A 23,682-nucleotide genomic window follows, 5' to 3' on the forward strand; every position below is an offset into this window, starting at 1 on the left:
TTTATGCCTCCTTAGTTTAGAGCACAGGGAATGATTGGTGCTAGAGTTTCTAAGTGTCATTACTGGGGTTTTTTTTTCTCCTTGAGGTAGGAAAGTTGTTCTGAGCCTTTTCAAAGGGCAATAATAGGTGCTGCATTTAACTCAGATTGTGGGATAAGATTTTAACGATACTAGGAGTACTTTTGTATTTCTGTATTGTCTTCAGCCCATTTGTTACTAGCTAATCCTCCGCCCTTTTTAGGGAGATGAATGAGATTATGTCTGTTGTACAAGTGGAGAAAAGAAGTCATGATGTTCTATGACAGCAAACAGTCACATAGTGATTGATCTATAGAGAAAACTGAAGCTTCTGGATTTCTTGCTGAAGATGGACTTTTTTTCCATTTAACTTAAGGCTTGATGTGACTGCACTGATTTTGACCCTCAGCAAATTTCCTTTTTTCTTCCTATCACAAGATAAGAATTTCTGACTAGACAAAAAACCTCCTGTATTCTAGTCTAGCTGTAATTCCAGTTTCATCACCAAATGCTAGACTTTGCAAATAGGTCTGAGAGCCTAATTAGCAAGCACAATGCATATTTAAAGAAAGAAGTTGCACCAGATTTATGTATGTTTTGCATTTTCTAGTATAGAAAAGCTTTTAAGCGTTCACTGAGATAGGTACCTTTAGGTGAAATGGTGTGTAAATGACCTTAACGCTGAAAAGGGTTCAAGCTGAAAATCAAGATGATATCTTGCTTAAAAATGTAGTGTTCTTACTAGCTTTTCTCTCCTGGAGGCAAAAATATGATGAAAGAGAAGAACAACAGGAGGATGACATTTATGTTGCCATTTCCACATTTTGGATGGAGGAAATGGTTCTTCACGGGAGAAGCCTAATAAGGAGTCTTTGTCACCATTGGGGATGTAAGCAGTAACTATAATTGTGAACCAGCAGTCACATTAAGAAAATCGTACACAGATTTAGAAAATTGCTTTTTGCTCTGTAGATTGAGTAGTGGGAAGAAATGATACCTTTCACCAAGGTGTTCATTATCTAATCTTGGTTATATTCTTCTGATGTTTAACAGCAGACTATGAAACAGAGGACCCATTATAGTTTGTTCTTTCAATGAGAAGAATGCGTAGCAGAATACTAGAATTTAATACCTCTCTAAGATAGGCAGAATAATACAACTTATTTTGCTTTGCTGTAGTCTGGGTCAAACTTGGGTACTATTGTTGTCTGGAAAGAAGAGGCAATAAGCTAAAATAGCTCAAGCTAAGAGTATCAAACAACATGTGGCTAGCAGCGGAAAGAACCACAGAATTTGGAAGGGCCTAAAAACCTGTGTCTTTAAGAGTTGCAGAGATTTGTGTGTAGGGGGAGGGCTATTGCTGTGATGCTGTTTAAGTCAACTGCAGTTCACATTCCTTTGTTAGGTCAGTGTTGCTTTTTTAATGTGTCTGCATCCTGTTTGTGGGTGTTTAGGGGTTTTTTTGGGGGGGTTGGTGTTCTTTTAAAATTAAATTTAACTGACCATACTCTTCTCTCCCTTCCCCCCTATTCTTCAGCCTTGCCTCCCCTTGTATAGTCTCTCTTACAGATTTCTTTTGCGAAGAGCTCTTTTTAATTTTTCTGAAGTTATTTCGCTGCGATTCCTTCACAAAAGGATCGGGGAGTGGGAGGGAAGGGAAGGAAATGTGCAAGTTGAAAACTGCCTTGGACTGCCTCAGCCTGGCAGTCAGTCAGTCCTCTTGTACGTAAAACCAGTCTTAACTTCTGGACTTGAATAGCTTGTTTGGGTAGTTAATGTGATGATAGCTGAGGGCTGGCTTTAGAAACAAACCTCTACATAGCAATAAAAATCAGGTAGATGTATTGGAGATGTGTGTCCTGACTACTTAAGGTAGCAGCAGACCATGGCACATTGTAGGGTATGACACAGTCCCGCTGGTGCCAACAGCCTCCGGCACTGCGCCCGCTCACGCGAGCAAGTGTTGGGCTCCCCAAGTGTTGTTCCATAGTCACTTGGAAATGGCTTGTGTTTGCCTATAGATCACAGCCTGGGAACGTTGTCTTGCGTTGTCTGTGGGCTGAAACTTGGCAGACCTCGCGACTGGGAATGGCAGAAAACGGATCTGTTTCTTATTCTGGCACTACTTGCGTGCAGCAATAAGTCAGATTCTTTGCTCTTCTGCTCTGTGAAATGGGGATAATTACTATCCATTCTGGAAAAAAAAAAAAGAAATCTCTGATTTAGATTTATTCCAGGCTTGGAGCATTAATATTTCTTGAAAAGGGTTAATTATCTTTCTTTAGAGTACAAAACACACATCTAGAATACAGCATGCAGTTGGAAGTTCCTCAGTCACTGAAAGATGTCAGCAGTTTGGAAGAAATTCAGGGAAGAGGAGCAAGAATGCTAGAGAGGCTGAAGGGATTGATTTATGAGGGAAAGAAGATGAAAAGAAATGCATGAAACTTGGCTAAATGATGTCTAAGTGGGAGATATGATTATCTGCAAGTTGTTGAAGAACATAATGGAGAAGAATCCCTTAGGGTGGTCCAAGGAAGTAGAAGTAAAGCTAATAACCTGAAATAAAGCTAAGTGTAACTCGACCATTGAGAGATGCTATTTAGCGGAGATTTCTTGTGCTGCCAGATCACCTTTGCAGAGGAGGAAGACGTGGTTTCATTTTGAGAGTACAGGTGTAGTTTGCCTGGATGTTGGCTAGTGCCTGTCTCAGGGTAAAACGGACAGGGTGGTGGAAAGTAGAAAGACAATGTATTTTTCATCTCGTTTCTGGTTTTGTGTTCAGGCATGCTTTTATTGCTTGAATGACAAGGTATAACCTACTTTCTAGACTGTTTGCAGAAGCATCTAGGTTTTTTTAAAAAAAAAAAAGTTGTTGCTGGCAGATCTGCTATTCTGTAGGGCTGGGTTGTGGACTTGTTTGTGTTTTAACTGAGGAAAAAGTTTCAAGGAGTGTTAATTGACAGGATGACTCTTACTTTCCAGACTGGTTGTATGATCAAATACATAAAAAGGGGGACATAACTCTCTTGTGAGTTTAGAGATTTTGCTTAGTTTAACAAGCTACTTGAAAAACAAACAGGATTTGAAAGGCAATTTAAACTACAGTGCTTTGTAAGTTATGCTAGAGTGTGTGTATGAGGGAATGAGCTACTGATGAAGTGCTTCTTGCTGAGGTGGGTGATATGTGGCAGCTGTTTTAGTTGTAAATGGGAGCACTGCATTACATAGTCCAGGTAAATGAGTGAAAAGTATTGTTCACCTTTGAAATCAAGAACAAGTTTCGGGAGGCAGGAACTGGATGTTTTAAGTGTCTTATTCTAAAGAAGACAAAAGCTAACAATGAGAGTCTTTGGAAAAATGCTTATTTCAACATATGTTGCACCTAGGAATGTCATGCCAGTTGATAAGAATTTCAGAGGAAAGTTCACTGAATCGTTTGAATAACTTAGTGCTAATTGTGGATTTTGTTTAACTGTCACCCAAGAATTGACCCTGTAAAACTCTGCTTGGTTTGCAAACTTATGCTGTTGATGTGTCTCATGACATCTTTTAAAAGATTGGCTCTAGATATGCCCATTTCATTGGTTTTGGCATGTTGCAGTTGTTTTGTGCTTGATTATTGTAAAATGTAGTGACTTTTAAAATCTAATTGGAACATGCCTGGTCTTAGGCATAGTTCACTTGCCTTTCTGTCTCTGCCTTTACTGTCTAGTTGCTAGTAAAGTGTTCATCCTTTCTGAGTCACTGCGGTGTGTTTGACTGCAATTTTTTTTTTCCTCTTTTTGACTTGATACAGTAAAAATTGCAATATGTGAGATGAGTTAAAAGCTACCTTATTTCTTAATGTGAAAGAAGCAGTGCATATCTAACGCTTGTAACAGCTGAACACGTTTCTGAATTTAGCAAATTTAAATGTAATTAGAGGCACACTTTTCATAAGAGATACAAATGAGAATATTGGAATACAAGCTTTTTTACTTTTCTGTTCTTTTTACCTGGACAGGATAACAGTAGTTAAGTTTCTTACAACGAGTGAAGACAAACTTGTTTGTGACCTTGTCTTTTGTTGCTAGTAACTTTTTGCCTTGTGTTTATAAGTGTTTATTGCATCTGAGAGAGCAAGTCTGTTTTCACTGTTTCCACTGCTTGTCGTGCTGGAGGGGTTGAATGTGCCATAAAAGTCTCTTCTGAAGTAATAGCACGGATGTGCTCCCTAGTTCAGGGGACATAATGCCTCTGGGATCCTACAGTGTTGGTGTAAGATGACATAAAGTGGTAAGAATTAACCAATATGCCTTATTCTTGAGAATCCCTTGTATTCTTATGTGTGTAAATTAAGGGTAGAAATGCTGAATATGTATTTCCCCCTTAGCATATTGTGGAGATGGTGTGGATTTTGCTGCATACTTTTTTCATTGGATGGGATCACACAGTGGCTTGCCAAAGTGGTTAATAACAGTGGGAAAGCTTTGTTGTAAGAGCTGTCGGTGAACAGCACTACTCTGCATAATTTTAATTCCAGTTAAAAACTGTGGGTTTAAAAGTGGGATTCAAACCAGTTATTTTTTAGCACTCCACTTAAGCAAGGAAGTCGAATAGAGGTTAAATAGTATGAGGGAAATTAGAGTTATGCAAAGATGGAAAAATGCAACAGTAAAATAATGTGTCGCATTTTTTTCGATAACTTCCCCCTTTAGAAATATCTTAATTATGTTCTTTTTTTATTATTATTTTTTAAATTCTTCATGGGGTGTCTCACTTTCTTCACGTAGCTCTCAACACACCAATGTAGCTGGCATTTGTGGAATATTAGTTACAGGGGTTTTTAGACAACTGTAGGAGACAAGCTTTAAATAGTTGACTGTAGATAAATGTCATATTCCTAACTTTGTAATTTGGAGGGCAGTCCTTACTGACATCAGCAGGAATGGGGCAGTCTGAACCTTTTCATTGCACTGAGAATAATTAAACATCCTGTCACTAAGCAGCATACTTTTTTGTGGGAGATCTTGACATTTGGAATTCTTTGCTTGTGTTGCATTAAAATAGGATAATCTTCTTCTCATAGGCCAAATGAAATTTAGGCACATTTAATGTCCATGTTTGCCCAGCCTGGCTCCTCTTCTAATAAAAGAAAATAAAAAATTGTTGGCTGCAAGGGTCTGGTGGGTTGCCATCCCTGTCAGTATCAGGTGAGGCTGAGCAGGATTTCAGTCAAGAGGAAAAACAAAAGCCCAAGGGCAAAGAAATCTGTATAGCTGTGTTTTATTTAAAAGCTGGAGATTAGCTCTGCTTGTTCTTTCACAGTCTCTCTTCCCCTACCCTCTAAAACAAACAAAACCTAAAATCCTTAAGGGGTGCTTCAAGCATAAATCTCCTCTCCTTTTTGTGAAAGTTGGCTAGTGTAGTATGGACAGAGGCTGGGAGAGGATTGTTGCCAGGGAAGCATCACTTCCCTGTATGATCCCCTCTTGAGCGGATTAAACTGTAGTGATGTGAAAGTCCTGGTGACCACATAGGAACTAGGAGTTTGTACTGCATTTTTACAAAAAGGTTGGCCTGAAGGAATCAAGCCTACCTTTTAAGTGGGCATGTCCTATAAGCCCATATTGACCTTTGGAGCTGGATATCCAGATTTATTGACCTTAGAGTGTTCTTTTTGTGGAATCAAAGTCAAGATTTGTGCACATTCCTTCTGAATGAAAACAGAAGTTGTCATTAACTTGCTGTCTCATTCATGTTAGTACCACTAGATCCTGATCTTGGCTGTAACGACAGAACTGCAGGACTAAGTCTCTAAACTTAGAGCTTTGAAGGGTGATGTATTGATTGTAAGGTTGTTTTCAGGGGCAGCTGGTCATTGCACAGTAGAATAGATGCTGTGCGCAGGGGAGGTTGATTCTTCTTTGGATTTCAAGTTGCCATTGGAGCATGTGTTCAGTACGTTGCTCTTCTGGGATCAAGCAGATTGGATTATGGAATTATCAGGCATCAGGTGATGTAGCAGCATTTGAGTGCTTCTATGGAAGAAAAAGGTTCAGTTCCTGTGCAAGCCTTTGTGTTGGGTACAGATTAGGCTACACACTGGTCTTCTGGGTAATTGAGAAGAATAAGATGGAGCCTTCCTCCCCCCCCCCCCCATACCCTTTTTATTTCTGTGCAAGAGGAGCTGCAGGAAGGTGTCATTAATGCAATGGAGGGACCACTGGTGGCTCTACACCAAATGAAGAACTCTCAGTGTTTCTTCCCTACTCATCACATACACCAGTGACAATCACACTCCCCTGGAAGCTAGGGCTATGGGTGGTCTTCAGGAAAAAGTCATATTGCTCTCTGACTGATTGTTCAATGGTGGTAAAGAGCAATGTATACCGAACCCTTTTCCCCACCCTGAATAGCAAAGCACCTTATACTTGCACTGGTGCGAGCTTAGCCTCAAAGCAAACCCGACTTTAACCCTGGGCTTCGCTGGCTTTTGTGTTCATGCTTAGGTTATTATTTCTATTACTTCTACTCTGCAGAGCATGTTTTTGTGAGCTTTTTGTTTGTATTTTGAAAGCAGTAAAGAGGTAGGCACTGCCTCAATCTGAAGAAAATTACTTTGAAAAGACAAGTATTAAGGTGGCGAAGGTAAGCATTTAAAACTTCAGAATATAAAAAATAATATCTTAATTAGCTCTCCATTGTGAGATGCATTCTGATACCAGGTCCAGTTAGGTGATTGCATTCCCCACACTGACACAAGCAAGGAAAACATTGCTGGGTTTGGGTGATGCTTCGTAATTGACCTATTATCCCATACTATTTTTTTTTTCTCCTCAATGAGTAATCAACTCCTTTATTTTTTTTGCACTTCACTGGAGTCCTGCTGTAAATATGAAATTAATTATTTGTGCAATTTAAGGAAAAAAAATCCTGTTAAGAAAGGAAAAATAATTCCAGCAGATGGGATTTGTTTGGCCACAGCATGGGTATCTACTTCTACAGAACCTCTACCACTTGGGAAAGGAAAAAAAAAAAACCCACAACCAAAAAAACCCCCACCTGGCGATCACTTATGTATATTTTCTTCTCTTAATATTAGCTTCCAGTCTCCATTGAGCCCCCCTTCACTTTGACTAGTTTCTGCTAATGTTTTTATCTCTCTCCTGTTTGCTTCTGTTCTTTGTTCCAGTCTGCTACTGCTGTTGTCCCCCCACCCATCTTTCTTGGTCTCTGAAGTCTTATGCCAGTAACCACTTATTTTGCCCTCAAATATTTCTGCCAGCAGTTTCAAGCTGCTGTAGGGTGTTCAGGGTAGAGGGGATTTTTTTCTGACCTGTGGATGCTCTAGTGTTGTTATATTGCGAGCTCTTGAAAGGAAGGATTGAAGAGAAAATTCAGTCTAGCTCTGTGCTCAAGATTGCCCTGTGCAGATGGAGACTGACAAGAATTTAGCTGCCAAAATAGTCTTTTCCAAGTGCATGCTAATTAACAGTTTCCTTTTTTGCCTCCAAAACAAGTGATTGCTCTACTAGTATCCTAAAATTAAGTTTCAAATCCTTGTTGCAAATTAGAAAGATGCTATAGTTAGAAGTTGTTTATCTTAATTTGAGGATAAAATGTGCATCTGATAGTGTGGGGAGAGCTTGGGAGACAACTGTGGGTTTTTACAAGTATTTTGAAACTGAACAGTTGTTATTTCAGTTGGCAGTGACATTAGTAGTCAGCTGTCCAAAGTACTCACAATGGTAAGTCCCCAAAGAATGATTTTTCTTTTATTTGAAAGAAAAAAAAAATAAAATTCTGTAAAGATTGTTTCTTTTCTTAGATAAACTCAGGTCATATATACAAGATTCTTCTAAGCCACAAGAGCTAGATATGTAAATTAAACAAACTGAGATTTGCACTCAGTTGCATGTTTTAGGATCTGGGATTTCAAAAGAAGTGCACTTATCTTGAGATTTGTGGTAAAACTGAGAGCTGGTAGTGCTGCTGCGTATTATAACCTTACTTCTGTGTAGGGTCTCTTGTGGTCATAAGTCTTTCCAGTTAATCCAGGCTTTGTTATTCTGGGGGAATGTAGTTATTGTGGAAAGTTGCATTCCCTGGGAGACAAGGAGCATTTTACGTATTTAGGACTGCTACTTTGCTGAATTTTGAATAATTACAACAGCAAATGTAAGCTACTTGGACCCTATTGCACAGTCCAGATCACTGGCAGGACATCTCTGTAATTGATATAGGTGAGCAGGCTGCTGCATTCTGAGCTTGTATTTGCCATCACGTCACCATTAACCTATCCAGTGACCTTTTCCAAATTATCTAATACCTCTTGTCTTCATACTGCTGTTGTATAAACTGCCCCATCAGGCTGTCATGAGCCTTGCCTGATGTGCTTAGGAAGTCCTTTGTTAAATGGCGTTCTTTTACTGAAGGTTACCTTTTCGAAGGAAAAAGGGGGGAAAAAAGAACCATGTTGGTGGGTGGCAAAATTAAATATTCAGAATGAGGAAATGAATAAGCTTATTTCCCCTATAAAAGCAAACCTACCTTATTTTGCATATGTGATAGTTGCAAAGTTGCATAAACATACAACTGTGGAATAGAACTGTATTCAAGTTTTAAAATTTCTGCTGCATTGTCATTTTGGATATTTTTCACTTTAAGTGGAGACGCCTTGCTACAGTCACTACAGACCAAATATCCTGTTCCTTACAGATTAAATCCTGCATTTAATTTTGACTTTACTGGGTTTATGCTGCTGAAATGGCAAACAATTTGGATTAGAACATGGCATGGAACAACATGATCACTCTTATTTTCATGAAATACTACAGAAGTTTAGTGTACACATCCTGCACACAAGAGCAGGATGTATGTGCTACGTTCTGTTTGTATTTTTTGTTGTCCTTTTTAGGTGTTTCATTTTGCAAATTCAATACACTCTTGCTGTAATTTCAAGTGTGAAAATTTTTTTTTGAGAAAGAATATAGCTAACAGTGTTTTTATTATGTGTCTATACAGTTTGGCTGAGCAACCTTAGAGCACCAAAAAAAAAATAATCCTGTAATACCTTTTATCTCCTAGAGCAAATGGGAATTTTTTTTTTTTTTTTTTTTTTTAATAATTATCATCTAGTTCAACATAAGAACCCTTCTACTTTTCTCTACAGGTTTGGGATGCTTCAGTGTGTGCCTTTTAAAAAAAATACTGAGGGACCAAGTACAGTTTCTTCTGAAGAGTAACAAAATATGTCTGATAAAAATTTGTATTGGTTCACTGCTGCTCAGTTAAGCCTTGTCCTTCTGGGAAGGAAAGGCCCTTTTTCTTGTGAAGGACTTAACTGATGTCAGTACAGCTAAATGTGAGGGATTCGGAGGATCCCTGTGGATTTGGTTACGGGGCTGAACTGCCAAAACATAGTACTTTTTAATGATTGCTTTAAATACTCCAAAAAACGTGCTGGGGACTTGCAAGTTTTACAATTGCTTCTTTACTTCTGTAGATGTTTAAAGTGGAATTTTATGTTGAAGGTTACTTGTTTTGGTGAGGGACGACTGAATTACTCTGTGCGCAGGTGCAGCGTGGATTTCAGGGCAAGCTGTTCACAAGGAGCTTGCTCTGTCCTACTTCTAGTGGGCAGCTTTCTCCAAGAGCCTTCTTGTTTCCCTAGAGCAAGGAAGTGGAAGCCATGAGATCTAGATTGTGTTGCCAGGTCTGTAGTTTATTTATACAATACCAAAGCAGGAATTATTTCCTTCATCTCTGTCTCTGCTTTCTTGTGTGCAAAATGGGATGCAACCGTCTTTGGATGTTACAGTCCTCACTCATGGCTTTGCAGTGTTTGGGTGGAAAATACTTGTTCCAAGTCTTTACGTAATTTAACTTTGATCTTAGTAAATGTCTCCACAAGGGTAGCTCATGCATTCAGATTGCCCTCTTGCAATGAAATTTCTCTCCCTTTCTGTAAACTATTTGTGCTTATTTACTTGATTTTGATCATTCATTCCTTGGGCCTTTCACCTTTCCTTTCCACCAGTGTGTCTTCTGATATCTTTTTGAAGTCTGAGTAAAAACATACACCATGGGGGCTTCCTGGAAGCATAGAGCTTTGTGGTTTGCAATTTGTAGGCTATTTGAAGTATTGACTCGCAACAGTGGCCAGCGCTCAGTGGATGAGAACTGTTGTGTGACAAGGACGTTAACCTTGAGAGGCTGATCCATGTTTTGAATTTGGGGACAAAAAAAAAAAAGTTGTTCTTAATAGTGTGCATTGATTTCAAGGAAGTCTGTGTAAAGCAGTCTTTGGTTTGTGTTTTCACAAAGTGGTTTTGGTGTTTAATAAAGAATAGGAAATAACTGGAGCTTCAATAGACCTGTTTTGAAGGGGGGGGTCTGCTGTAACATGATTTTGTATAGTATTATACATAAGCAACAAAAGTATTTCCTGCCTGTAACTACAGTATTATTGCATTAAAAAAAAGCTGCAGAGAATACTTTAAAATTACTTAATACCTGGAATAAAAGTTATAGGTAATAGCAGAGAAAACCATCATCCTGCTTAAAAAAGTCTTTCGTCTAATACCTGAGGTTATAACTTCAGTCACAAGAATTCCATACGGTGTACTTTTGTGCTGTGGGGTTTATCATAATAGTTTTTTAAACCTCTGAGCCCTCAATTCCCCCCACCCCTTTCCCCCTCACCCCCCACATCTATTCCAGATTGGGAAATCAAGACAATTTGGTAATTCAGAGAACCTGTTCTTCCCTGTTACAACTGATGAGTTACCCAGTTTCATTTTTCTGATGTCTTACCCTAATCTCTCTCTGCTCTCCCTTCCCCGCTCAATTCCCTCTCTGTTTGGCCATTTACCTTTTCTTACTCCTACAGGCCCTTCCTCTGCCAACCACCCTTGCCCACGTAACTGTGAGCAGCCTCAGCTGCTTTTTGTTTTTTTCATAAAGTAAATATATTAACTACAGAACCCTGAACTGAGAAAGTGGACCTGTGCCATCCTTTCAGTTACTTTGTTGTTTCATCCTAAACTGTCTCTTTGTATATAAATGAAGAATATTGTTTGTATGGTACAGCCTTTTGTTGTGCACCTGAGGATTTTTAATTCAGTACATGGTTTTGCTGCCAGGTTTGTATTTACTTCTGAATGCATTTGTTTACCTTCTCAGTTTTCCATCTGTGAAAGAAGAACAGCATTCCCTCCTAATTTGACCAGTTAATGTATGGATGTGTTAGGCAAGGGACTGTTTGCCTGCATGTTCCTGAAGTATCAGCTCATCAGGATTGGTATTATAACATGAATGCAACATGGAGAATATGCATTTGTTTTCTTTATGATTGCAATGAATTATCTTTTCAAGCTAGCACAATGGTAACATAGGCTGTGCCAAGCAGTGTGTGCCAGGTAATGCTACAGGCACGAGAGAAAGAAGACATTTTCAAGAACTGAAAATGTGCTAAAGAATGCAAGTTCCTGCTGACAGGAGCAGGCTGTATATCATGAACTAAGGATTTTCTTTTCATGGCTCATTACAATTGACTGTTCTCATAAGTACCTCCTCAGAAGATGTGCAAAGATAATAGTCCCTGTGGAGTTCATGTGGAAATGGATGCCTGATTCCCCCAATCCCTGACTTTTTTTGCTAGTTTTTCTTCATATTTTCCTTGTTATGCTCTTAAGTAGTTTGAGGACATCATGTAATTGGGTTTAGTTGGGTTTAGTGACCCAGGCTCTGTCTTGAGTTGCTTTTTCTTTTAAAAGAAGTTGAATATTTTAAGAACCCTTTTCCATTGACTAAGCCATATGAAGGCCAAACAGAAATGAAAGTTTTTGCAGAAAATCCTGAAATATGCATATCTTTTAATAGTTGGCAATTTATTCTTATGAAAAATCAAATTAATTTCTCACACCTGTGAAAATAGAATAACTTGACTATTTCTGTCCAGTTGATCATCGTGCATTTCACTAGTGTTTACTCTGAAATACATGATTAGGTTTCAGAGTAAATGTATGCTGGAGCAAAAGCAGGAGTGATTCTCATTTAGAACTTGTTTCTTATAAGCACAGGAAAAAAAATCAAATTTATTTGGCATTTGGAAAAAATTATAGGTGGATTAACAACAGATTTTAAACGTCTTTATTAAAGCTCAAATCTTACAGAAAAAATACTGATACTTGTAAGGAGACTGTGCTGTAGAGTTTTGCAAATGAGTTTGGTTGAATAACCTTACTTTCTCTAATTATTGTAAAGAAAGGATGGATTTGTAATATACACAAATTGTTGCTTTTAGGATGGTTAAGGAGAGAGAGAAGCCCTGTAAACCTGGGGGAAGGGTCTGTGTTATTCAGAATCTGAAGTTTCCTGGTTTTGCTTGCTGATGGTTGGGAATCTCCTGTTAAAGACCTGTTGATTCTCTCTGAACTTACAGCTTTTACTTTTCTATTAGATGTGGTTTTGATTTCAGGACACACATAAATATGGATTACACTTATAATAAGTGGAAGCATGTTATAGATTCTCTGCTACTTTCATTGAACCAGGTAGTCAGAATTGGTTTGGGATGGAAAAAGAGGAAAAGACCAGCTGTAAGCAAATTGATGGAGGGTATTTCAGTACACCGCTGCCTATTATTTCTAATTGAAGCTGTCTGAGCTAGTCCTAATACAATTTAGTTATCGCCAGCCAGAAGGATTTTATTTATGGAACAGGGCCTGTTGGAACTTCCTCCGACCCCGGAGAAGCTGTGAATGGGAGAGAGCTGATCAAGCAGGCATGCCTGGCTAGTGTATGCATTTCTTTAATAAGGCAGGGATTGATGTCTTTTGCAGTTCAGGGGTTAGGTAAACAGCAGTCCCTTGGTTCAAGGCTCTCCATGTTCAGTTGTTTGTTTATACGGATCTCAGAAGGTTAGATTAGCCTTCTTGACATCCCAGGGGGGCTTTCCTGACCATGGTATAACCTCATCTGCTCCAAAGTTGCTCGGGAGGTGTCGCATCCCTTTTTAGGAAAGGTACTGGCTGAGTGGAGTGTCTGCAGCTTGTACCCAGTCTCTAGGAGAGGTGGGTGTAATCAGAGTGGTTGGAACACTGGGTCTGTCTTCAGTAACTCATAAATGATTTGCATATGTAGTGTATGTAACTATTGTGCTTCCATTCTCAGACTTGATATTTGCACACAAAGATGACTAGAACACTTAACTTAGGCTCTTACTGAACTGCAGTTTTGAAAAATTGGTGACATGCATGACTAATTTCACCAGAACTTTGAGGTTGTGTCTTACTAATTTGTGGTTCTATTGACTTGGCAGTGGTAGTCCATTAAATTGACTAGGATAAACCCTGAATAAATAAGTAGCCATGCTAATAATTTTTATTTAAAAATTAGCAATGGTTATGTCTTAAACAGTATGGTGCATCTCATGAGGTTCATTTCCATGGCTATCATATCCCAGTCTTCCTCCTCCACAGAGGCGTGTGATGGTCGCATGAGAAGTGACAAAAGGAATGGTGCAAATTCATCTGGGTCTTACTGCAATATAATACTGACGAGGGGAGTTGTTCTGGAATTTGAGGACGATTTTTCTCAGGGTTAGAAGCGTGCTCTATCACGCGTGTGACTGGCTGCTTTTAAAATGTGACATGTTATGAAGTTGGCTTAAATCCCAGAATTTGTTGAATTAGTTTTCACCGATTTGATGTCTGGTGGCTCGTACTTCATTTTTCTGCAGCACCTCCAGTCTGTAGCCGTGCAGACCCAAACAGACATTAATAAACTAGCCACACACCTACATCGTGGTTTGTGAAATATCCTTGCACGCAGATGGGAGAAACTGAGGTACAAATGTGGGCTGTGAATCACCACTGGACATTTCTGAGAGTGAAGATCTGTGCTGGCTGACCCTTCCTGACTTGTAACCCCCAGCGTCATGTTGCTTGACCTGCAGTGCTGTAGTTTTCTTGGGATAGGTTTGTGCCAGTCCTAGAGCTTTTCAGGAAACCTGAGCTTTGTCTGGTGGTCTCAAATAGGGTGGTGCTGTTAAAGTATCCTGTCCTGTAAAAATCTGCATGGGTGGCATCCCAGCTGAAAGGTGAGGTGTTCAGAGTGGGAGGGGGAGGCCAATTCCATGCTGGCTGAGGTTTCAAAGTGCCAAAATATGAACATCTTGTCGCTTTTAAATAATGTGTGGGGTCTGACTTAAATGTTGAGTTTTGTATTTAATCAGTATTAATATGATAACAGGAATGTGATAGCTGAAGCGAACACAAAGAGATTATCTTTTTAGCCAAATGCATCCATTAGCTAGGAAATATAGGTTTCTATTAAATGAAGCAGACAGATGGGCTATTGGAGGTGACTGAGAACAGGAGGGGGAGGGGGCTAAGAGGTGAAAGTTGAGGTTTAGAAAATCTCTATAAAAATAAAAACAAACCATCCATCTTGATGGTTGGCGTTTTACCCTCCCGTTGCACTTTAGGGATGGTGCTCCGATTCCTATCGAGAACATTATGCTGAAACTTAATCTAACAGAGCACTTACTGCTGCCAAACTCTGGCTCAGCAACTGCTCTGCTCCTCCAGAAAGAAGTGGCCAACAAGGCTTCAAATACAGGACAGTGTTGTGCCATCTTCAGGAAAATTGCTGCTTTGAGATCCCGGGGGAAGGCAGATTGGATCTTGTTCCTCTAGCCTTTTTTTTTTTTCCTTTTTGGTAGAGAAGTGTGTTGGGGAAACAAAATCATGTTACAGCATGTCAGAGCAGTTGTAAAGTAAATTACTTGTGTATGTGTGCGTATGTATGTATGTGAATCCTTATCTAATAACTGTTGCAACAACATTTATAGCCAATGTTTGAAACCAAGGTTATAATAGTATAAATAATTCTAGATAATGCAGATAAGAAGAAAATAACATAATTAAAAGAATTTTACAAGATGGACAATTCACTAAGATAGATGGTGTAACACAATACATTTAAAAAAAAAAATAAAAATCTGTAGCAGTGCAAACATGACACTGGTGACAGGAAACATCTGTCTTGCCAACCATCCCTGGACTGGCTACAGCCTCACATCTCCACCGCCGGCCTGGGGAGTCACGGGTGCTCCATCGCACGGGTGAGTGTCAGACCCTCAGCCTTAGGAGCGGGTGGCTCTGTTCTGCCAAGAGGTTGGGGTATTTTTGTTTGGGGATTTTGTGTTGGGTTTAAGTCTATATATGTTTTACTTGAGAAAGAAATTAAAGGAGCCATGTAGGATGGCACTGCCTAGGAAGAGTGGAATGACTGTGAACAAATTGAAGTTCATTTTTTCTGAAAGTTGTTCCTAATAATTGGACCTGATTATTGTGGAAATAATTCTGCACGTGAGCTGTAGGAGTCTGATTGGCTGCAAACTGTTTTTTATTGGTCACTGGCTCCTATCTTCCATCCCATTTTGATTTTGCTGCCTGTGATTATTCCCCCCTGGATTTTGAGGAAGGTGCCAAGCTTTGTGTGGAGTTTTAGATTTAGTGATGGTGGGGAGATAGGAAAGGAAAAAATGTGTGGCAGGAGGGAGAAGCGGCATCCCTCTTCTGTCTGGCGTTTCCAGACTTCACATAGAGTTTCATAAATGAGTTTTATGTTCTTTTACTTAAATTCACTGTCTCTTGTCTGCGTTACTTCAGCCTGATTTTCCTCTTAAGCCTTAAGTGTTAACAAAACCGGGACACACGGAGGTCCAAACTGGACTTTTCTTCTCCCTTTACGTTTGGCCCATGGTCCATCTCTGTAAGCCAGTGCCAAATGAACAAGTGACTGCTTCATTTGAGGAGCACAAACCATATGTTCTTATGATCTCTGGTCCCAGGATGCTTTTAGAAATATGAACTTCAAAACCAGATTGGTTTTGTATTTCCCCATGGTGTCCCTTATTTATGTATACTCTTGGGTTTTTTTCCCCTTCCCCGACAGGTGAGAGCTAACAGGGAGAAGGAAAAGATCTCAGAGAAAATGGCTAGAGGCAGGTGATGCTCGTCTCCTGCGGTAGCGGAGGGAAGGCTGTGGCAGGGCCCCCTTCCCTTCCCCAGCGGCAGTGGGAGAGATGGGGAGGTGTGTGTGCTCTGCTGGCTTCACGGGGGGTGCGGGAGGTGCGGAGCCATTTTTCAGGCCGCCCTGTCAGTCCCGCTTAGGAACCTGACACATGGGCCCGCTTTCTTGAATGTGTTGTTTTTTAGGAAGGAGGGAGGTGACTGAGCGGCTAGCCCCTTGACAGGGCAGTTTTAAAACATTCATAAAACTTTTATTGGGCTGCCACCCTTATGGATAAATATTTTCCGACTTTATGGGCTTATTTTAAGGATTGAAGCTTAATAGCAGCTTTGTAGCCCGATCCATCCCCAAAATAGCCTTTTGGCAAACCTCATCTCTAGAGGCTGCCATGGTTTTCTAGGTCTTTGGAGTTTCTTCATCGCTAAATTATTACCCTTTTGCCTTCTTCCAGCTTTGTATGACTAAATGGGACCAACTGTTAAACGAGTCTTTCCCCTTCCCCCAGCCTTGCTGAAAGCTGATCCAGTGTACCGTATTTGGTCATCATGAAAGGAGAAAGATTGCAGTAGTTATAAATTTATTTCCTTTATTAAATTGGGTTTATTAGACCTGTTTTATTTATGTCAGTTATCAATCTTATCTTAATGCTGCATGTGATTTGAAGATGGTACAGGCTGTGGTGGCATTTCAGATATGTACTGGCACTTTTCAGGCCCTTTCTCAATGTGCTTCCACAAATATAAAAGCTTTACAGCGCGTCTCAGTGTTAACTGGGGAAACCAGTGGCTCACAGCCAAGGCTATACAAAGGAATGCTGTATGTAGTGCTTGGAGGAAGATGAAGCTGCAGTTTGAACATCCATGCCATTTGATTTCACTGTGTTGTGTCCAAAGAGGTTTCATGAATTTCAGCATGGGCTTTTGCTCAACACTGACCCAAGACAGCATGTGCATTCTGGCCACTCTTTGGAGAGCTGTGTATGTGATCCCTGTGTGTTCCAGCTCCTGAAAAGTGAATGCTTTTAGCACCTGGAACACTACTCCATGTTACTGGCTCTTCGTATCCCAGTGCAGTTGCTGATCTCCCCTCTTTTCTTACCACAGTTGTAGTATCGAGAAGGAAAGTGTACCATTAAATTTTTTTTATTAATTTTTTTTTATTTGCTCAGCTGTATATTATGACGCTACTTTCAATCACTGATTTCTTGAACAGCAAAGTTCTAACATAGGGGTTGTATATGGCATCCTTTGTCTCATCCCAAGTTTTTCAGGGGGTTGAGGCTTTTTCTGTGCAGTGCACAGAGTTCAGGAACCCCTGTTCCAGTATGTGTGAGTGCTGGTCCCTCAGACATACTCAGAAAAGTGCATGGTGTAGGAAACGACTTAAAGGTTGGATTCGGGCGTTCTTGTGAAAGACTGGACTATAGAAGTGACTAAGATAAAATAGGAGCTTCAGGACAGCAGAAGAGACTAGAATAAACTTTAACTCCCTTAACAGGGTTGCTTGGTCCTAACAGATTTTAAAAACAACCCCACTTGCTTTATTTTGGGTAAGGCTGACAAATCTTACAGTCAGGGAACTCCCTTTTCCAGACCAGTCACAGTTCAGCAATACATTTGCTGGCTTCCCCCCCCCCCCCCAAAAAAAAAAAAAAAAAAATCTATTTTGGTACAAAACAATACCCTGAGACTTTTGCTTCTATATTTCCATGACTTCTCTTTTTTATGTCAGCACATCTTGGGACTTGTCCTAAAAAAGGAGCTCATGTAATACTCATGGCTTTCTGGACATCTAGATCTTCACTCCTCATAATGGCCATTTATTGCTTAGATGAGGAAACTTTATTTTTGCAGGACTGTTTTTCTGCAAATATTACACTGATAATTAAAGAAAAAAACGTAGGAGTGACAAAAGTAATATATTCAATATAAGTGGATTCAAACAGCTTAGGTGCTTAAATAACTCACCACAATCTGCCTATTTCAATACAAGGCAAAGAGGTTAAGGCATGGTTTTTTGCAGGAGACAGCTCTGGCAACGTACGCATTATATGCAGAGTTCTTGTCTGCCATAATTCTGGGCAAAGCTGCACAGTTTGAATTTTTGTACATTCGTATGTGAATTTTATTGCTATATTTATTATGTAAGTATGAGTATAATAGATAGTAACTGTTTCAAGTCCTTTTCCCTGACATTTTGTAGTGGTAGTCCTCCTGCTAGTGCCTGAATGTTTCACAAGCAGATGGAGTTTATACTTTTCTACCCCAGTGAAGGAAGGTGTCACCTATGTTCCAAAGACATCAAGCAGATGTCTAGAGAGATTAAATAAGTTACCAGCACATTTATGGCAGCGCAGTGAAGAGGACTCTAATATTTTTGTTTACTAGCAGTATAAGATCATCTTGTGGAGCTTTTGCAGTGTGTTTGATTTTACGTTAGTTATCAGGTCAGCTAGTAGCCTGTTGTTATTGACTGTTGATAATTTTTTTTTTTTTTAAATTGCTTGTCATAATGGTGTGTTTTGATCCATTGTGTTCATTCTCAGATTGGGATTAATCTTCAGAAGAAAGCTGGTGGTTGCCTAATTTCTAAGACTTGTAAAACAGTCTGGAAATCTAACTGAAAAATATACTTTCGGGAAATATCTCATAGATTGAGCTGTTCACTGGATGATCTAATAATTCTCCTTAATTTCTAGCATCTTATAGTTGTAAGAACACAAAAAGATCAAGCTTTTAGCAAATACATCTTTTCTTTTTTCACTCCCTCCTCCTGGAACCTTCTGAACATCACGTTGTGACAAGACTTTCCACATTTCGAAGCACTTGATACTCATCAGTGTTCCTGCCACAGCAAGATAATATAACTGGCAAAGTTCCGCAAGCCGTTCTCTATTGCCCTTAGTGACACTTGATCTTTGGCTGTATAAGGTGAGGGTACCTTATAGAACTGTACTAAGGAAGATGTTCTGTAGACTATGTCCTTTCTTTCTAACTTTTAATGCAATGGCAGTAGCAGCTGTTGGCTCATGTCACGTGCCATTTTATATTAATCCTTTTTTCAGTTAAGGTTTAAAGAAAAAAGAAGAGCTAGTGGCAAGATTTTATCCTCCTGTGAACAGTTTTGGAGAAAAATACTGGAATAGTGAATGTATGTATTCCAGAGATTCTTACAGACTCTTTCCCAAAATAACAGACAAAAGGTAGAAAATTTCTCTCTCAATTTAGATCACAGAAGTGGATACAGATAGCTATTGATTACTTTCCCAATATACTGTGGCCCAAAAAACAGCCATAATGAGGGTACAGGTACAGAAATTGGTAGTAGGCATTATTCTTAATTTTCTAGAAAATATAAAGAACTTAAGAACTTAGCTGTTGGGGGGGGGGGGGGTATTTTTTTTTTTACCAGCAACCTTGGAAGACCCACAGCTTAGGCAAGCTGAGAGATACCCCTGATTCTTATTTCACTTTTGAACTCTGTATATACATTTTCTTTTGTTGTGGTTTAAATTTCACATCAATCTAAAGCTAGTGCTTCTTAAGGATGTAATTTACCTTCAACATGATTCTTCTTGCTGGTGTGCAGATGGATCAAGGACTGTGGTTCTGATGGGAAAATACAAACTGCAGACATGAATTCATGTTCTGGAAGCAGAAATAGTGAAACAATGAACAAATATGGCTTTAGGGGAAAAAAATACACTTCTCAAGTTTTGTTGTAAAATAATTAGCCTTCTGTGGTGGGCATGGAGACTACAGAAAAACGACAGGAGCTGCTCAGTTGCCTGTGATTTGACTTACAGTTTATGACCTTGAGTAATGTGCCTGCTCAACTGCAGTTAACAAAAGCATATTTGATGAAATGTTAAACTCATGAATTACATCTTCATGAAAAGCCTTTTTTAAAATTTGTAAAATCAGAAATAAATCAAGATCTTTAGACCTTAGTGGAGTTGTTTAAACATGAAATTAAAAGGATCAGGCTGTTTCATCAACAGTGATGGTTCGTAAACTTAATAAATATTATGTAGCTTTTCTTCAGAATAAAAAAGGGCTGTGTGTTTCAAGGTATTGTATAAAGAATTGCAGCATTATTAATCCCATTTTGTAAGTGATGACAGAGATGAAATAATACAGTGAACGGATAGAAGCCAAACGGGCAAAACTGCCTAGACATGGGTTTCTTAATTTCCAATCTGCATATCTATGTGTTAGGGCTATAATAACTTGAGAGCAAGTTGTATTACAGTTTTGGGGCTTCTGTAAGGCAATACTTGTTCCTCTGTTTTCCTTAGTATAAGCAACAGTTATTAGTTCAATTGTATTCTCATTTCAACCATTGAATGTCTAGAGTTACTCCCAATTTATACTTACAAACAGGTAGATTCCAATTTACTTATGAGAGAATGAATATGCTGTCCCTGCTACGTGCAGCAGCAAGCACTGGTATCCCTTGCATAGAGCTGTCAGCCCGGGGGCTTTCATGACATCGGAGAGCCTATTCTTCACTCTTTCGTTGCTCAGTGAGTTTTGTTTTATTTGTCTGCTTTAATAATACGTTGGTGGTATTATTATTATTAATTATTTTGTTGGTTTTTATAAAATAGTTGGGTACTACTGTGCTGAAAGAAAAATAGGAAGCGTTTCCTTTGACTGTTGCACTAGATGTTATGATTACTGTGTAACAATGAAAGTACAATTTTTGTTTTCTTGGAGGGCTTTTACCCTTACTTTGCCCCTTTTAGGGGATCAGATCTGATGCTAATGCAATGTATAAAACATTTCCGTTGAAAACTGGAAATTTTCCTGGAAAGCAGGATAGGTTTTTAGGTCACAAGAAAGTTTGAAATGCACAATGGCTCTGAACATTAACTTTTCACTTTACGTCCCTGGAACTTTTGAAGAGAGACTTGCATTCCTTGGCATTGGTCAAGTAGTCTGGTCTTCATAGACTTGCCATCTGTACTCTCTTTGTGCTAAGTATTCCCCCTGGGGCACCATCTTATGTTTTAATTTGCAGTTTCAGTTGCTGATGTATGGGCTCTTCTGTTAAATAACTTTTATTTTCTATGCCATTATGCCTACATACTTTACTTGATTTGTGTTGCATACAAAGTGTTTTCCCCCTGTTGTGTTTGGTTCTGGTTTGTAATAGAGTTACTGTTGTGTAATTCTGACTGAACGTTACAACTTTATCAACAAACACAAAGTGCTTGTTCTGTTTGAAAACTTGTGTTTTCCACTCATCATGAACTATTTATCCATTATGTGTGCTGGGTTTTATCGTTTAAATAAAACAAACCACTATTATATACATGCTGCACGTTAGGAATTATTAAAGATTCACTGGTATGTAGAGCACTTACTGCTGTGAACACAAGTGAAGAGCTTCTGTAAACAATTGATTCAAGATTTCAAAATAGCACAAGTGCTGAGAAAACTATTGCACTCAACTATACTGGCACATTTCTGTGGATTAATGACTCGCTGTTTATCTCTGTGATAGTGACTGTCTGAATGCTCAAACCCCATCACAAATGTGCTACAAATTCATAACCTTAGATCTCTCTTTAAATCCCAGTGAAGATGTTCTGTTGTGCATATGATGTGCCAAGGAGTATATTTGCAGTTATTGAAGCTCAGCTGATAGGCACTAACGTGCTTCTGTGTCTGAGCTGTAAAATGACAAATGATTGAAAAATATCCTTTGTGCTAAGATCAGGGATTTCTGCCTGCAACTATAGAGTGCTTTAGAGCAATTCAAGAAAATATTCAGATGTCGACTGGAGAATACATTAATTCTTCTGAGTTCTGACTATTCCACCAGTCTGTGACTATGTTTTTGTCACTGGTACTCATAAACTTACTGTGCTCAGAGGTTCCCAGGTGCCCTGTGCTTTCTAGTCTTCCTGCTTGTCTTACTTCACCCCTGCTTCACTTACATTTTTAGCTCGCTGCGTCCGTGATGAAAAACACTATAAATGTGAAGATAATTCTCTGGCTGTTGTATCCTTTACTGAAGTGTAGCTGTGGTAGGCATGTTAGTAACATAAATGTGGTCAAGCTTGCAGATTTGGTTGTACTTTCTATGAAGCATGTTGAATCTGTTCTATCTAAATACGTAGTACTGTGTTTAACAAATTATTTCCTTAACGTGTCCTTTTCAAATTACACCAAAAAAAATTCCATAAGCTTTCTGAATTTTGAAATGCAGGCTGGCCATGTTTGGCTTGGGAAGGCTGAATGCTCATGCACTGTTCATGCAGTGTATACTGGATAATGTTATGGTATTTAAAAATATGCAATATGTTCTCTGTGCAAAACCATACACATAAACACTCACACACTGTGTATATTGTGGCTGCACATCTTCAGCTTGTGTGGTATGATGTACACACTCATGTGCACGCCCACACACTAAACCTTTACAGGTCAAAAAGTGAGGATAAACTTTTGAACCCAGCTGCTTCCAAATTAAGTACATGTGCAGGGACCACCAGAGCTGGGGTTACCGTATTCCAGAAAAGTGCTGGACACTGACACCCACATATTGTACTGCAGGAGACTTCTTGTTCTTCCCTCAGAGCCTGAAGGATGATGCCTTGAAAACATGCTGTCCTCTTTGCCCTTTCCCTGTCACCAGAAAGGACAGGCAGCAGTTTGGTGACTTCTCCTTTCGTTATGGAAATGGGACTGATACAGTAATCAGGATGCTACATATGGAGCTTTTTAAATTACTGCTCTTCAGTCTTTTGTTAGCTGTCATTATTCCTGAAGATTTTTTTCAAGTCATAAAAATGACATTTTTAATATGCAGAATTAAAAAAAGGCAATATGAAGAATACATTTTTGTCAATAAGCTTTTACCTTTTAAACCAGTTATCTTAGTTTCTGCTCTAGGTATTTTAATTGAAGATTAACTGCTGTTAAAGAGTATACAAATTTAGGTAGTATATATTTGGAGTAGTAAAATAGGATTGAATAAAAGGTGGGAATAGAGTCGCCTGTCCATTATAATTTTAGATGGCAGAGCACAAACTAAGCTTCATTAGAAGTCAGCACAGCCAACCGAGTGGTGGTTCTAATGTTAAAGCTTTTTTTTTTTTTTTCCCAATGAAGTTCACTAAAAGTATACTTTGGAGTGGCAAGTTGAGCAGGTCTCATTTGAGTGTTTTATTTCTGCTGTCTTTTTTAATGAAAAGTTGTTAGGTTGAAGCTGATGTATGTAAACATGAAACAAAATCCTAAAATTAATTGCTATATATTTCTTACTTCTGACTTCCTGCAGAAATGATCTTGGTGAACTCCTTGCTCAGTATCTTTTTGCCCAATACAAGAGATAAGACTGGTTCATTCCTGTCTGCAAACTGATAACTTTTCTTGCATGTAGAGCAGAACTGGGGTACCACACACAGGTTGTCTTAAGTATATGCATTTAAGACGTGGAGGCTGATGTTGTTTGAGAGGGAGGGAGTTGAAGATGCTGCTTCATTCTAACCACCCGCGTGTCTCTTAGGCAAACTACCTGCTTTCCTTCTAAAGGGTTAGGCTCTTCCCCACAGCATCCTGTATTTCTTCCAAAGGATAAAACGATAGCTGTCCCGAGGAAACTCTTGTTAAGACTTATCGTTTA

General features: G+C 39.1%; 1 protein-coding gene across 2 annotated transcripts in view; it reads left to right on the forward strand.

Annotated features, from left to right (window-relative positions):
- Positions 1-23,682, forward strand: part of EEFSEC (eukaryotic elongation factor, selenocysteine-tRNA specific) — a 129,088-nt gene that overhangs the window by 87,351 nt on the left and 18,055 nt on the right. The window lies entirely within an intron of this gene.

The sequence above is a fragment of the Haliaeetus albicilla genome, chromosome 24 (assembly GCF_947461875.1).
Source record: "Haliaeetus albicilla chromosome 24, bHalAlb1.1, whole genome shotgun sequence".
Classification (NCBI taxonomy): Eukaryota; Metazoa; Chordata; class Aves; order Accipitriformes; family Accipitridae; genus Haliaeetus; species Haliaeetus albicilla.